Source organism: Pieris napi, chromosome 12, assembly GCF_905475465.1.
Source record: "Pieris napi chromosome 12, ilPieNapi1.2, whole genome shotgun sequence".
Classification (NCBI taxonomy): Eukaryota; Metazoa; Arthropoda; class Insecta; order Lepidoptera; family Pieridae; genus Pieris; species Pieris napi.
The window spans coordinates 10,018,822-10,034,412 of record NC_062245.1 but is presented as its reverse complement, the minus strand read 5'-3'; the positions used below and the strand labels follow the sequence as shown (position 1 = coordinate 10,034,412).

Here is a 15,591-nt window from a genome sequence, read left to right as displayed (position 1 = left end):
GTAGGTTACTTTAAACGCCTTAAAATTTTGACGACTCATTGGTCTAGTGGTTAGTACCCCTGACTGCGAATCCATGGTTCCCGGGTTCGATCCCTGGCTGAGACGAACATCGATGTGATGAGCATTTGGTGTTGTACTTAGGTCTTGGGTGTTTAAATATGTATTTATATGTCTATCTATCTATAATATGTATTTATATCCGTTGTCTAGTACCCATAACACAAGCTTCACCAGCTTATCATGGGACTAGGTCAATTGGTGTGAAATGTCTTAAAAAAAAAAAGAATTCCAATTCATTTTTTTACTTAATATACTGTCGATACTCTGAGGATACTCTGCCGTTTTTTGTGAATTTTATGTACGGTTCTATTATACGTTATTAATGACTAAATCCATGTAGTTTATAAACAAATATATCGTTATTTATCACTATACATTGCAAATTTTCCAAACCTACAAAAACTTATGTATAAATATTGATTTGATGCTTGGGAGGTTTATTGAATCAATTTAACTTTTATTATACGAAAAATTATAAGACAAGGGTCCATGAATTTGTATAGAAGCTTTTTATTATGAGATAAACTTGGTAGAAATATTTAAAGATGTTTTGTTGCTCTTACGAAAAGTTAGAAGGTCTCCCTTGTGGGTAATAACCCCAATGCTCTGGTTTCCCAAAACATTGTATTTTGTATAAATGGGAACATTTTATTTCAATTCAAACCGGAATATCCTTCACGCGTTTCGTTCTTGTATAGATTCCAATTAGACCAGTGCCGATAATTTTTGAAACCTAAAAAAATTACAGTAGGATGAAACCCATTAGAAAAGCAGGGGAATATGATCAAAATAAAAGGAAAAATAAATTACGGTCGATCTGAGGTCGGGAAGGGGTAGGGGGGGCAGTTTTAAGGGTAAAAAACGGTTTATCTCGATTTCCGGCAAAACTACAAGTCCTACCGAAGAAAGTTAAATGGCAAAGTTGTAGGTAATAAAAAGATCTAAAACTTTTGTATTCACACATTTTTCACATAACTTCAAAATTTATGTGAAAAATTCAAAAAACCAAGTTTTTGGTTTTTAATTTTTATCTTTTACAAAAATATTTTTTTTTTAACGAAATTTGGTGAAAACTTACCTTTCTATGTCCCAAATACGCTGTAATTTATTTGATTAAAAATATTTATTTGTTCACCTTATTTTGAATTAATATCGAAAAAACACCCTAATTTTCAATCGAAAATTCTGACGTCAAAATTTCAGCTTTTTTCAAAAAGTTGGTGTGCTTTCAGTTCGTTGAAATCTCTACTTTCCTATGGTAAAAAAATATATATATATTACCATAGTAAATCTTCTCAGAAAACGCAAAAAATCGTATGCAGTAACGCCCAGACCTGTCATCCCCTTCCCTACTTCTCTATGAATCTTCTTTAAATTATAATCAGATGCCTATTTATTACTATTTTAAGATAACTTATATATACCTGAGTGACCTAAAAAAAAATTTAGCCTTTAGATGGGCTAAAATTTTCGTATTTCATAGAGAAGTAAGGAAGGGGATGACAGGTCTGGGCGTTACTGCATACGATTTTTTGCGTTTTCTGAGAAGATTTACTATGGTAATATATATATATTTTTTTACCATAGGAAAGTAGAGATTTCAACGAACTGAAAGCACACCAACTTTTTGAAAAAAGCTGAAATTTTGACGTCAGAATTTTCGATTGAAAATTAGGGTGTTTTTTCGATATTAATTCAAAATAAGGTGAACAAATAAATATTTTTAATCAAATAAATTACAGCGTATTTGGGACATAGAAAGGTAAGTTTTCACCAAATTTCGTTAAAAAAAAAATATTTCTGTAAAAGATAAAAATTTAAAACCAAAAACTTGGTTTTTTGAATTTTTCACATAAATTTTGAGGTTATGTGAAAAATGTGTGAATACAAAAGTTTTAGATCTTTTTATTACCTCCAACTTTGCCATTTAACTTTCTTCGATAGGACTTGTAGTTTTGCCGGAAATCGAGATAAACCGTTTTTTACCCTTAAAACTCCCCCCCTCCCCTTCCCGACCTCAGATCGACCGTAATTTATTTTTCCTTTCATTTTGATCATATTCCCCTGCTTTTCTAATGGGTTTCATCCTACTGTAATTTTTTTCGCTTTTTATTTATTTTAAAGGCTATCTGCACTGGTCTAAATAAGCTCTCCTTCTACCAAGAAGCTTGTAAAATTGAATACATTTTGTTTATAGACTAATCTACAGTAATAGTTTACGAAACCAGTAGTATGATTTACCAACCAAGTGAGTTATAAATTACCTTCGAAAAAGATACGGTTTTATTAATTACAATGATTGGAATTATCTTGACGTCTCGTTATTGAAAGTATCACAAAAACTAAGATTAAGCCGAATGCGAAATTAGTACAAGCCCTTATTAGATGTCTAATTCCCGAATCTATTTAATTGAGGAAAGTAGTTTCTGTTAGTTGGCTCTAAGGTTATTAGTCGGAGTCGAAAATTTGCCCAAACTATGATGTTGTATGTAGTGTGGACTCAGTTTTCGCACTTAGACGCCCATTTGGTCCGTTGTGCGTAATTGTAGCTAATTAGGCTAGCCCTTCATGCGCTTCTCAGACTTCACGGAGCGACCTCACTGCTTCGAGGATTTCTGTTCGTTGGGAAGCATTCTACGACTACGTGGGTCAGATTCCTCTGCGCTGAAACATCTGCACAAGGGATAGTTAAGGCCCTATCCCAGCACGAATTGCTGTGTCAGTGTCTCGGGGTGGACTGCGGTGCGCAGAGAGGCGCGTCGCGTCGGCCCGTTATAACAATTAGTTATGTAAAACATTAAATTAATGTAATTTTATCTGTTTTTTTTTCTGAAATGGATTACTTGGCTTGCGATTAATATATACATTTTCGTCATAAAATGAATTCAAAGTGTTAAAAATTGGCTATGTTTGGATTATTTTTCTATCGAGTGAAGTTATTTAAATCGTGTATCGATCTTTCAAAATGGATACATAAACTACTCAACTCCACCATATATTTTTTCCATTCGCCCTACTTCAAGAAACGATGACGAAAAATGGAAAGAAACAATGTCCTTTTTTGGAGTTTAGCGATAGGACAGATCCTTAAGGAGCAAGTGGCCCGTAAGTGTCCCTATCATTATTTTGAGATAAATTCTGTTGAGACTTAGAAGTCGCTTTGTTACTTGCCGGGTTACTGTTAGCAGTACTATGATGATGTTAAAAATGCATTGAACTTGCGCTAACTTCGCCTCTGAATGTTATTTTAAGAAGTATTGTTTTTCAATGTTTTTAAAAAGTTTGTGCCTCGCCTTGAGCTCTTCCAAGATAAACCAATTTAATTCAAATTTTGTGAGCAAATATACAAAATTTACCCTCGGGATTAAATTTAACCTTAACAAGTGTTAACAAAACGGCTATGTGGAAAACCGATATAAAAAATAATAGGCCCGTAAGGGATAATGGACAGATTTTCACGAGCAAAGGGTAATATTTTGATCCCCGTTGGGCTGTTTCATACAAGTTGGTAATGTCACCTTTTGTTGTGTTTTGTTTTAAAAGCCAAATAAATAAAGTGGTGTATTTCCTTGGTTTTCTAAGATGTTAAATCTTTCTACGTCTCTTTCTATCCAGTTATGTTTGCTATGTGATAAAAAGGGAGGATAATATTTTTAAAATTGTCTAATCTACTGACTGTTTTAGTATTTATGCATAAGGGTACATCTTACTTTCGTAAAACTATTTTAAAATATTCTGCAATGAAATTGTCTACCATATTAAGTAAGCAAAAAATCCAAACACAAGGAAATATACGAGAAAAGTTGGGTGTCACTGCGAAACTTTAAATTCTAACTTAATATTAAAATAACTAGGCGGTCAAAATTAATATAGCTATTTAAACAACTTTAACAAAGGAACATAGAAGCTACAACAGTCCTCCGTGCCTACACACACCACATTTAAAATAAAAAATAACGATACAATAAAATAATGCTGATCCATTAAACCAAGAAACCCCATAACAGTAATTCTTCTGAGGCTGACTTCAGTAGTTCTTAACTTACAAGCGTTATCAAAGATAAGGTTTTAAAATTACTCTAGTATTACTGATTCATTGTGTGTTTGTATAAATTTCATATGCTTCAATTCAATAATTATTAGAACTAATGAAATTTTCTTTCTATGTGCGCAATTATCACTTTCTTCTGCGGCGAACAAGGCGAGGAAACCGGCAATATCCAAAATACGTACAGAAAGCTGTCTATTATAAAATAACTACCAAAAAACAGATGCAATCTGTGGCTAACCTAATATAGGGTTGTAGCATCTGGATTATTATTATTAAACAAGATACAGTTAGATATTTTTAAATAAACCACAAATTATAGATTTATATAGATTACACACAACCAACTACACAATTACCAATGACAATTTACTTTAAATTAAAGGTAACGAGTCACTAGGAAAAAAATGAGTACTCTATGGGAAACTTTTGACAGCGCCAGATTGGATTGGATTAGATTTTGACACATGGGAGGTAGTTGGTCTCACGTCTGAATATAAGAGATTTCTTACTATGCGCGATAAATGTGTGCTATTGTGTAAAATATAGCACCGATGAATATGTGTCCCCATACTCAAACTCAAAATATCTTTATTGGTGTAGGTAAACAAGTACACTAATGAATTGTCAGAAAGAAGTTAAATTAATTGTAAATTTACATTTACTACCAGTTCGCAAGTCAAGGGCGTAGAGCGGGTAACTTGAAAAAACAATAACCAAAAAGGACGCAAAGTAGAGGCAATTTAGTATTTAACTGCTATTTTTTATTTATTTATTCAGTTATTTTAAGTCAGACATATTTAGATTATTTAAACGTATATAATTCATTAATCAACAAAATACAGGTCAAAAGTATATTTCTTCCAAATTTGGTTTAATTTCGTGGGGTTCATGTGCGCTGTGATTAAAAATTTAACTTTATGGCTGGTAGGTAGATAGTACCGGTAACCTCAGAGCTGGTGCTTTCCTCGCTCAAAGAATAAGTATCCCACAGAGCCAAATTTTTTATTTATTTTTGTTTTTTATTTCCATTTTTAAATATTATTATTACTATGTAGGTTCAGAATATTGTATTACTCTACATTTAACCAATTATTAATTAACAGATTGTACTTAGAATGAAATAAGCCGATCATCTCCTTATAAAAGGAAGTAATAATCCTATGAAATTAAAATTGCATTTCAATGACGAAGCATGATATTTCATTCAAGATAATACGCGGTAAATCCAAAGCCGTCATTATGACACCCTCATAGAAGCTAAAGCCATCTCATCGTTATTCCTGTAATAAAATCGCGACGAAATCGAAGCGATTTCACCGTTAAATCAATATTGTATTATTCTATCTCTCTTCCATCGGTAGCACGTGTCTGAGCGCCGTGGTCGGCAAGGAAACATCTGGACGTTTCCACCGGTTTCTGTTCAGCGCCTCTCTTAGTTGACATGACTCTTTCACTTGATCGGACTATCTGGTAGGAAAACGGCCACGAGATCTTTTGCCTTCCACGGTCACAACGTGTTAATTCTTACATCTTCATTATTAATTAGTTTGAAGGTTCAGATCTGTTTGGAAGGCAACGTAAGTATCGATTTTCAGAAATTCTTATTCGTAAAGTGTCAGTGATAAATCCAAATTAAGGAATAATTTATATTTAATTAAAAATTGATTGAATAATTTATAATTATCATCCCTAATTAATATCTAGTAATGTTCATAAGTGTATATTATTTTACTAAAGTTAAAAAATATTTTTTGTTTTTTTATTTATTTATGGTACATTTTAATTTCCTATATAAGTTATATGTCAATTTTACTAACACCATTGGATCTGCATTTTGCACGAAACAGCCATTTACGATTTGCAAACATCTCAAAAATATTACTTAATTTTAACTATGTCAATTACTCACTTAAAATGAAGTGAAAATTTAATATTAGTTTAAGTGTACAGACTTCTAAGTATGAAACGTTTTTAAATAACGTGAATAAGACCTCTAAAGCTTAATAATTTATATTGACACAATTCGTGTTCCATTAATTAAAGTCATACTTGCTAAATTAAAAATAGCTGCTGAATCATATAGAATGAATACAAAAATGAAAAGGAAATAAGTTCTATCTAAATTAAATTTTATATTAATTTTGAATGCATTGCTTCATTGTGTAAGGTGGTATTATAAAATATTTGTGTATAATAAATACATAATTTTCAAAAATCCTTAATTTTTATCATCACTGCGGGATGTGTCCCAGTGTTAAACTTTTGCTTGTATTATACGTTTTAATAACTTAATTAATGTAATATTTTAACCACAGCACAACCGAAATACTCGTTTTGGAGGTAATTAATTATGTAACCCATAATTTAAAAATAAATAATTTTATTTCTACCTTATTGAGTAAGACCATTAATTTCATATTAATTTTTACTTGAATATTGTGCATATTTTTAAATGTTAATGATTATAAACTTACCACTTATAAAATAATTACACTTCACTTTAACGTCACTACGTAATCGTCAACTTCGCTTTGGAACAAAGACTGCGTGCACACTGCCCCACGTCTCAAACGATACTGCCGCACAGGACCCAACTTAATTCAGTCTTTCAGTATCATATACCAATAGACAAAATATAGATAACTTGTCCTTTGCCCATTTAACGAATATCTTTGGGTCGAGCTTGGGACGGTAAAATGTACGATACTAATAATGTGATATATCTAAAATAGAGCACTATATAATCTATAAACGACTCGATTTTTTAATTATATTCATATTATTGAATTATCACCCGGATAGTGTTATGTGGAGAGTTATTTTACCTACATCTCAAAGATAGAACATATTTGTGTATAAATCAAAGAGATCCTTTTAATTTGAAATTTGTTAATTACTTTACTCAAACAACTCAAGGTCGTGATTAAATTAATTTCTACTTTCCATTTTACTTTTTTTATTTATCAATTCTAAAACCACGTTGTATGCATAAAATTACACAAGAAAATCTGACATAACTAATTTAACACACATACACATTAATTGTATTAGAACATAAGCAAGGGGAAAAATTAAATAATAACTAAAAAACTAATCATAAGTAAAACTAAATAGATTATTAAACCTCAATAAGAGCAAGATAAATAAAGTTACGGTAGGTTGGAATATTGTTGTAATATATCAATTTTTTCATCAATTTTAGTAATTAAATTATAAGAGCGAGATAGCCTAATCACTGGATCATTAAAAGTAGCAGATAAGCGAGCCGTAGCTATGTTTTGAGTCCTTAATCTACGATGAATCAATGGAATATTAAGTACAACTGTAAGTTCTATTATTTACACTGTAAATTTTGCTAAGACATGCTCAATTTGAATTGCAGATAACAATATCGATGTACTACATGACAACTACGAGTTCTCGGTAATTAATTCAGCCCAAAGTTGGATCGTACTAACTGCCTAGCGTACCCATGGATTTGCTCGCTTAGTATATTTTTGTCTGTTAAACTGACTACCAAACATTTAGTTGTATTTATGTCACTAAATATCTTCAAGAAATATATTTCAAAACAGTATTTACGATTTTCTTAACCTACATAGTAATTATAAAAATAATTAAAAATTAAAACAAATTTAAGAAGTTTGGTCCCTGTGGTACCTACCTTTTACGCTGGCAGCATTTCGTCAGCGACGATTGCGATACTTATTCGTTGAGCGAGGAAAGCACCAGCTTTGGGGTGACCGGGACTATCTACCAGGCGCCAACTTAAATCTTTAATAAGCGCCTGTGCACTTGAACCCCACGGCCCAAGAGTCTCTACTCCAAAGGGAACAAAAAAGTTGGAGGAAAGGCAAAATAAGCATTTAGTACATGTAAAAGTATATTTATATACAAAAATAAAAATGTGATATATAAAAGAATTTCTAAAAAATATTTATAATTAAAAATGAATCGTTAAATATATTGCTAAGCCAAAACAAAGACGGCTGGATCAAATCGAGTTTTATTGTGTTTGTTCCTTGAACTCTGAGGTTTTATGGAGAGAAGCCTTTTGAAAAATATAAAAATCAATGTAAAGTTTACTTTTATTTAGTACTTGGGTTTTATTCTTGAAAAGCGAACAATCTCTATGGTGAAGCAAATTGTTTCAAATGTTGGTATGTAGCTACTATAAAGGTAGGCTAAGTAATTAAAACATATTAAGCAGGGCAGCTAGTTTAATAATATACTTATCTAGATGGTCAACACACGAAATGATAAAATCTCCGCAACCCCTGGTATAGTCCAACTCTATAGTTATTAGTTGGAGATCTTTATACTCAAGAATTATGTTATAACAATTGGAATTTGATTATACAGAAACTTTACAACATACCTTTGTATAACTCTCTGTGTGACTCTAAGTCTCATAGGTACATTTTTAAGCATAGACACGTATTCACAAACACTCGCCTAACGGTCTTACTTAATTTGTTATTATATTAGATTTCTTTTGTGATAAAGATAAACTAGCATAAATGCACCAAGGAAGAGCTGTTAGACACTAGGTATTCTCCTAGACTAGCGTCTGGATAATTTATAATAACTATAATTTTTATTATATAAATATTATTATTTTTTATTTTTTTTGGGACCCCATAGCTATTGCTTTCCTCGCTCAATGAATAAGCAATATAGCGAGGAAATGCTGCTAGCATTAAAGATACACCGGTACAGGGATCAAACTTTTTAAATTTGGTTGTTTTATATTTATAATTTTTTAATTATTATTACTTTTCGTAGTTTTTTAAATATGTAAATCGGGAAACGTATAATTTATTGAAAAGAATGTAGTTTTCGTATGCAAAAAATTTAATTCAATTTTTTTCCGATATTAGTATATTTTTATGACGACGAATAATGGTAGAAAAAGTTTTGAAAATTCGTTAAAAATTTCCACCATTAAGGCTCTTACAGTGTGAGAGGCGGCATGATTTATGCATGGGATGTGTTCAACACATTAGCACGTTTTGCTGAAGGTTTTATTTTAAAACTTCACGCGACGATCAAATTTTAGTATAACGAAGGGTATTTTAGGAAAAGAAGTTTAAAGAAGTATTTAAAAAATACTTTCTAATATGTAGAAAGTTCAAAAAATATGAAAAATAAGCGTGAAGGCAAAACAAACTAAACTACTTTTCGCACTTGAATAGAAGATGTACTCAAGGGTCTGAATATATATTATTAGCACTGTTTTTAAATCAATGAATGGCTTTATTTTTATCAATAACATTTTCCCTTTATCAAAGCATTAGATTCCAATAATTGCGTGTTGATTTAATAACTATGTACCTCAATTGACTTTGGCGCGTAAATGCTCTAAAATTCCATTGGGAAATGAAATGGAATTGGGAAAACCGAACTAATAAGAGCACGAAATTTATTAAGGAATCATAAATCCATATTAGAAATAGTTTTACTCAAGAAATATTATATGAAGGCAAAGCTGATTTTAGTCTCGACCAAATGCATATTCTTCCATATTCGCACGGTCGCTAACCTTTTCTCCAAAGACAATAATAAACGGTACGTCATATTTAATACGGTAGCATCATATTGAATACCTTATAAGCGATCTATTCGCAACGCATCGAAAGTATTCAAAGATCATTCAGGTGCCACCTTGCTTTAGTACAAGATTCTCTTTTAGGCTCCCGTACCATCAGCGCCTTAGGAAATCTCACTGTACGTTCATAGATTTTCGGCATTTTCTTCTTATACACTGTTAAAAGGCCAAATACATTCCCAAGGTACAAAATCAACAGAATCTTCCGAATTCCTTCTGTAAAACCCAACCTCTCATTCGAATTCTTCGCGAATACAACGGGACAAACGCTACATATTCAGAGCTTGATTCGGTAGTGAGCTGGTCGATTTAAAAAAGCGTTGCTAAGCACCTATCAGGTCAATAATCCTCATTAGGGGAATAAGTAATTAAACAAGTAACTTTAATTTGTATAATTTTTTTTTAATTCTATTATTATTATTGTGACATTATATTAATATTCTTATTATATGACATTATGAAAATTAATATGAAATTTGCATGCCTATTATATTTTTTTATAATCGATATTTTAAGTAACCCAAAGTAAAAGAAGGCATTGATATCCCCAACATAGATTCATAATAGTTATTGCCTCTCAAATACTGTATGACTCGAAGTTCAATATTGCACTTAAATCGTTTAATAAGAGGAATATTGGTATTTTGCTATCTCTTTGCGGCTGAACTGAAATATCGGAGTAATATCCCTGTCAGAGTACCCTTTGGATCGTGGCGTAATGGCAAGATACTTCTAACCCATTAACTCGGGAGTGGCCACATTTCGTCGCAATTTTATTTTCTACTTTGTATTTGCTATTGTAAATACGTTAGACAAGTGACTGACTCATATATAATGTACTATATTTATTTTCTTTAAGGAAATATCAAAAAGGTTAGTCGACATCACAGGAGACCGAAGAGCTGGCAGCTACCTCGGATAAAGAATTAGTCTAGCGATTCAAAGGGGGAACGCTGCCAGTATCTTCGAACCTTGCCTAAAGTGACGCCTTTTAATAATATATTTTAGTTATTATATTTTAATGTTAGTTATTGTTTTCATTGTATTATAATTATAATCTTATTTAAATATAGGATTAGATATGTCAAATTGAATGTATTCTTTATCAAAATTATCTAGCCAGATTACATGAACTTTCATTACACGATGTATTCATGTATGTATTCACTTATCAAATAAAAAATTAACCAAGGGTTTTGCCAACGCAGAGCCCATATTGTGAAAAGAAAATTTTACAGATACACAAATGCACAACAGTTATAAATTACACAGTTAAAATAAAAGAAACTGTTTACGAAACTCCTTTTTTGGTTGGGAAGATGGACTTTTTAACTGGTATCTTTTGTTATAGTAAAACAGCTGGGTCTGTGTTTCCATTTATCTAATGACTTTACAGTACAACTTAATTAACTGTCCTATTGGAGCTGAGATGAGATGTTAAAATTAGTCCACTCGTAGTGAGTACACATCATATTTTATTCCTACATTGCTTCATTAGGAACTAAGCTAAATGTCTTCAATATTCCAATTTGGGACCATTTTGACAATTCTAATGAAAATGGCTTAATCATAAATATTTCTGATTAAGCCAAATATTTAAAATAATCTGTCCAGACGGATTTCCCTACGTTGGCATCTTTAAGACTCCATCAACGCGAAATATATTATAATACAAAAGTATGTGTGCAAAGGTGAATTCACCATTAAACACCTAGTTTCTGAAAATGTTCTAATCAACTGACAACTATCAAACATGAATGTAAAATCAATTGGAATAGCTAACTTTACTAGATTAGAAGTCACAAAATTATTGGTGAAGTTTTAATTGTAGCAAAACCTTTGATCTATTCAGAGCATTAAATTTAATAACATCAAAGTTAAATTAGTTCAAAACCGTTAATACTAGTTGGTTTGATTTGTTAAAGTTGCTAGATCTATAAATTAACGACTATTTATAGTCTATAGTAATATGACGCTGGCTACGTTAGTGTCAACTGTCATTGTCATTATAATTTAATAACAACAAAGTTTTTTTTTATGGCTCAGGCACGATTTGTGCATTAGCCAGCGTCAAGTATAGGATTTTTTTTTATAATTCGTGCTTGTCTTTAGAAATTCAACCGTGTCCTCCATGTACGGTTTAAGCACTCGCCCGGTACCACACAACCCTCCCAAAGGCCGAGAACAAATTTAAATTAAATTAAAACTTGCCCTTGACCGGGAATCGAACCCGGTATCCCTCACCTAGCTGCCACTTAATAAGACCGCTAGGCTATGAGGCCCCCTGTTTGATTGATTTGACAATGTTGCTAGATCTATAATATATTAACGATGATCCAAAAGTAATACAATCGTAACTTTAATCCTATTAAAATTAAAAACCAATAAATATTAAAGTAATTATTTGACACTAGTTTCTACGACTGCTGTTTGACTCTGTAGTCTATTCTGGTTTCATCGCGGATCGAGTACACGAAATGTCACGAAACAGGTTGAGCGGTCGTACCAAGCAGAAGCCTTTAAAAAGCAGACCACTTTAATGTCGAAATTAAATGGCTGATGCATATAAAATAACTTTTGACGTCAGCAAGGTCTGTTTTTGTCAAAATTCAGGTCGTGCTTGGTTGTATACTTTGTTTGAAATTTCTTAAATATTAATAGTTTATTAAATATTGGCAAAAAACTAAATGTCATTTTTTTTTCATCTTTAATTGTCTATAACTTTTGCAATTTTTTATGTGCTAATACACGCTTTTAGCACATTTTTCTAGACGTCATTCCGGATCCAATGAGCTATCGCACATAATTTTAAGAGCAGTATCTCTATTTTGTTCCATTTTCAACTTGTCGACTAGACTATGGGGCCTAGTTCTTAGTCTTACTCCGCCATATATATAAATAAAATATAAATAATAAACATCCAAACATTATCACGCCTATATGTGTACCATGTGCCATTGTATTTAATCGATCTAATAGCAGCCCTGCGATTCTGTAACTCACTTCACGAACTCACGCAGCGGTTTTCGCATCGGCGGTCGCTCTTAAATGCCAAATCATAAAATGACTGCTTCACGACTGATTTGAGAGCGACTGCCGATGCGAAAACCGCTGTGTGAGTTCGTGAAGTGAGTTACAGAATCGCAGGGCTGTAATAGTAATATAAAGAAGAAATATATTTCTAAAGCAGAAATTCGATTAGTGTTCACTGTAAACCAGAAATAAAGAATTATGCATTGATGTTCTTTATTCCCTACTGTGCCACGAACTAATTTCGCTGTATTGTCGGAGTTAAAAAATCTAGTATTTGCATTAATCGCCTTTGCTTTGTTAAATGCAAGCTTATTTAAATTAGTTTATTAATAAAGAATTCCTGTACATAGTGAGTCTTTTTTCATAGTTTTCGTTCGCGTTTTTTTTTAATTCCTTTGATAACAAGTAATTAAAAAATTCTCAGTCACTCCTATTGCATTGTAACTTTTGTACACCATTGTTTTTTATTTTATTCTTTGTTATTAACGTTATTTTTGTCTATATGAGTCTGGTACCTTAGGCATGACAATTTGCAAGACATTAAAGTTTATATAATATGTCACCGTAAAATTGTAAACACCGTTAGATTGTAATCTATCTTGCGAAATTGTGAACTGTCGAAAGATTGTGAACCTCAACGCAGTGCTTACAATTTAACGTATTATTATTCGGTAGATTGTAATCTATCGAAGTGAAACCGTCAAATTGTGAAACGGATCGCACCTCGCGCGCTGATTGGTTGAACGGTATATGCCACGCGCCACCATATTTATTTGTTAATTGTGTAGACAGTTGGCAAGCTTTCATAAAATAAATATAGATAATTTTATTGAATTTCAATATTTTTGCCCTTTCTTGACATTTAGACTGAAAACAAATACAGTATTAATTTAATATCTAAACAATAATAACAACAGCGAGTGTAATAATGAATGTTTATTCAAACCTTTGGATGAGTTAAGAATATTTGCTTTAGTCTTAGTTAAATTTTCTTGGCGTGCAAACAAATTGTACAGAATACACTTTCAATGTGTAATGTGTGAGTTAACGACTGTGTCCTTACTTTTCAAGCGAATGACTTTTATGGTTTATATAAAATGTGTTTATCCAAACTATTTATATATATCTGAGAACTGGCACTAAATGTAAAGTTAGAAGAATTTCATATACATTTCTTTATTTGTCGTTCATAAGTGTACATTGTGTTACCTATATGATTAAATGATTTTTGACTTTTATATAATTACACTTCTAGAAAACCCTTTACTGTATTAAAAGGGTTTCAACTCAAAGACTTTCAACCCGATCGAATCCTGCGTTCGAATTCCAGATGAGCAACAATCATATTTTATTCCAATTGTACAATTACCCTTTGCTTCCACAGTGAAAGCCTGAAGAGGACGTCTTAAACCCAAAAAATAATTTTTGCGGGCAATGATATAGGGTAATTTTTGTACCCCTACTTAATTATAAGAATGATTAAAGAAACAAATACAGTCAGTACAAAAATAATTGGACTGCCTCTAGATTATTATTATATGATATATGACATATTTGTTGCCAAAATAATTCAAGGTCCTTGACAAAAAAAAATATAAAATTTTGAGTGTGTGTAACTTTTGCAAATATGGATGAATGATTCTAGATATAAATAAGGCTTAATAATTATTATTATATTTGTTGTAAAGCATGCAAAACGTTTATCGTTTTGAATACAAAACAAATGTAAAATCGTGATATGAAACCCATATCCGTCAAAGAAATTTATAGAGAATTAAAATTAATTAGGGTCTGTTTCACAATGTACGGATAAGTTCTACATAAGTTCCAAATTAGCTATTTATTACTTATTGGTAGGATAAACACTATTGTTGCGTTTCAAGACTGTCAGATAGCGCTATTCGTCACATAAAGTCCATTATAAGTTATGAGTCCGATGAAGTGTCAAATAGCACAATTTATCTTACAAATAATTTATGTATTGCATAGCTATTTGGTACTTTATCCATACATTGTGAAACAAACCCTTAGTCTCAAACAAGTCACTATCCAAGAAGCTCCACTAATATAGACAAGTCTACTGTATTTAACTTACTTAATCTTATCTAATGAATAAAAAAAACGGATAAAGGTTTCCTTGGGTCAATTATCTATTGACCCGTTAACAACGTGGGTAACGGTAAATTAACTAGGGAACCGCTAACAGTTTAATAATAATAAAGGCTCACCGAACTAAAAGGGTTACCTTTTCGTTAGCCATGATGGCTTGTATTCTTCGATACGAATAGGTTTTGTTGAAGAGTTGTGTCGCAACGGAAATGATAAACGTAAGCAAGTGCTTACGTACGTGAAGTCAAACGTACCACAAATAATTATTACATATATACATTTTTTTATTTATAATAATAAATGTGGATGTTACAAAATTCTTCGCACGCTATTTTCCACCTAAGGGAACCCTGCCTTGTTGGTGACAAGACTAGGTTCATCTCTATGGTACATGGTATGGCATGGTATGGTATAAAATAAAAATTATTAAATGAGCAGTGTTGGCCTAGTGGCTTCAGCGTGCGACTCTCATCCCTGTTTGATGCCCGGCTGTGCACCAATGGATTTTCTTTGTATATGCGCATTTAATATTCCCGAACGGTGAAGGAAAATATCGTGAACCGGCTTGCCTTAGACCAAAAAAAAGTCGACGGCGTGTGTCAGGCATAGGAGGCTGTACCTCAAACTAAAACTCTAAATATCTTTATTCATGTAGGTAAACAAGTACACTTATGAATTGTCAGAAAGAAGTTAAATTAATTGTAAATACTTGTCTATTAGATTGATGATG

The 15,591-nt window shown here is 31.9% G+C and overlaps 1 protein-coding gene across 1 annotated transcript in view; it reads right to left on the bottom strand.

The window, feature by feature from the left end:
• Nucleotides 1-6,696, bottom strand: part of LOC125054915 — a 38,085-nt gene extending 31,389 nt beyond the window's left edge. Inside the window, exon 1 of the mRNA XM_047657068.1 lies at nt 6,586-6,696. The gene's annotated coding sequence lies outside the window, so the exon portion shown is untranslated. The remainder of the gene's footprint in view (nt 1-6,585) is intronic.
• Between the last annotated feature and the right edge of the window lie 8,895 nt (nt 6,697-15,591).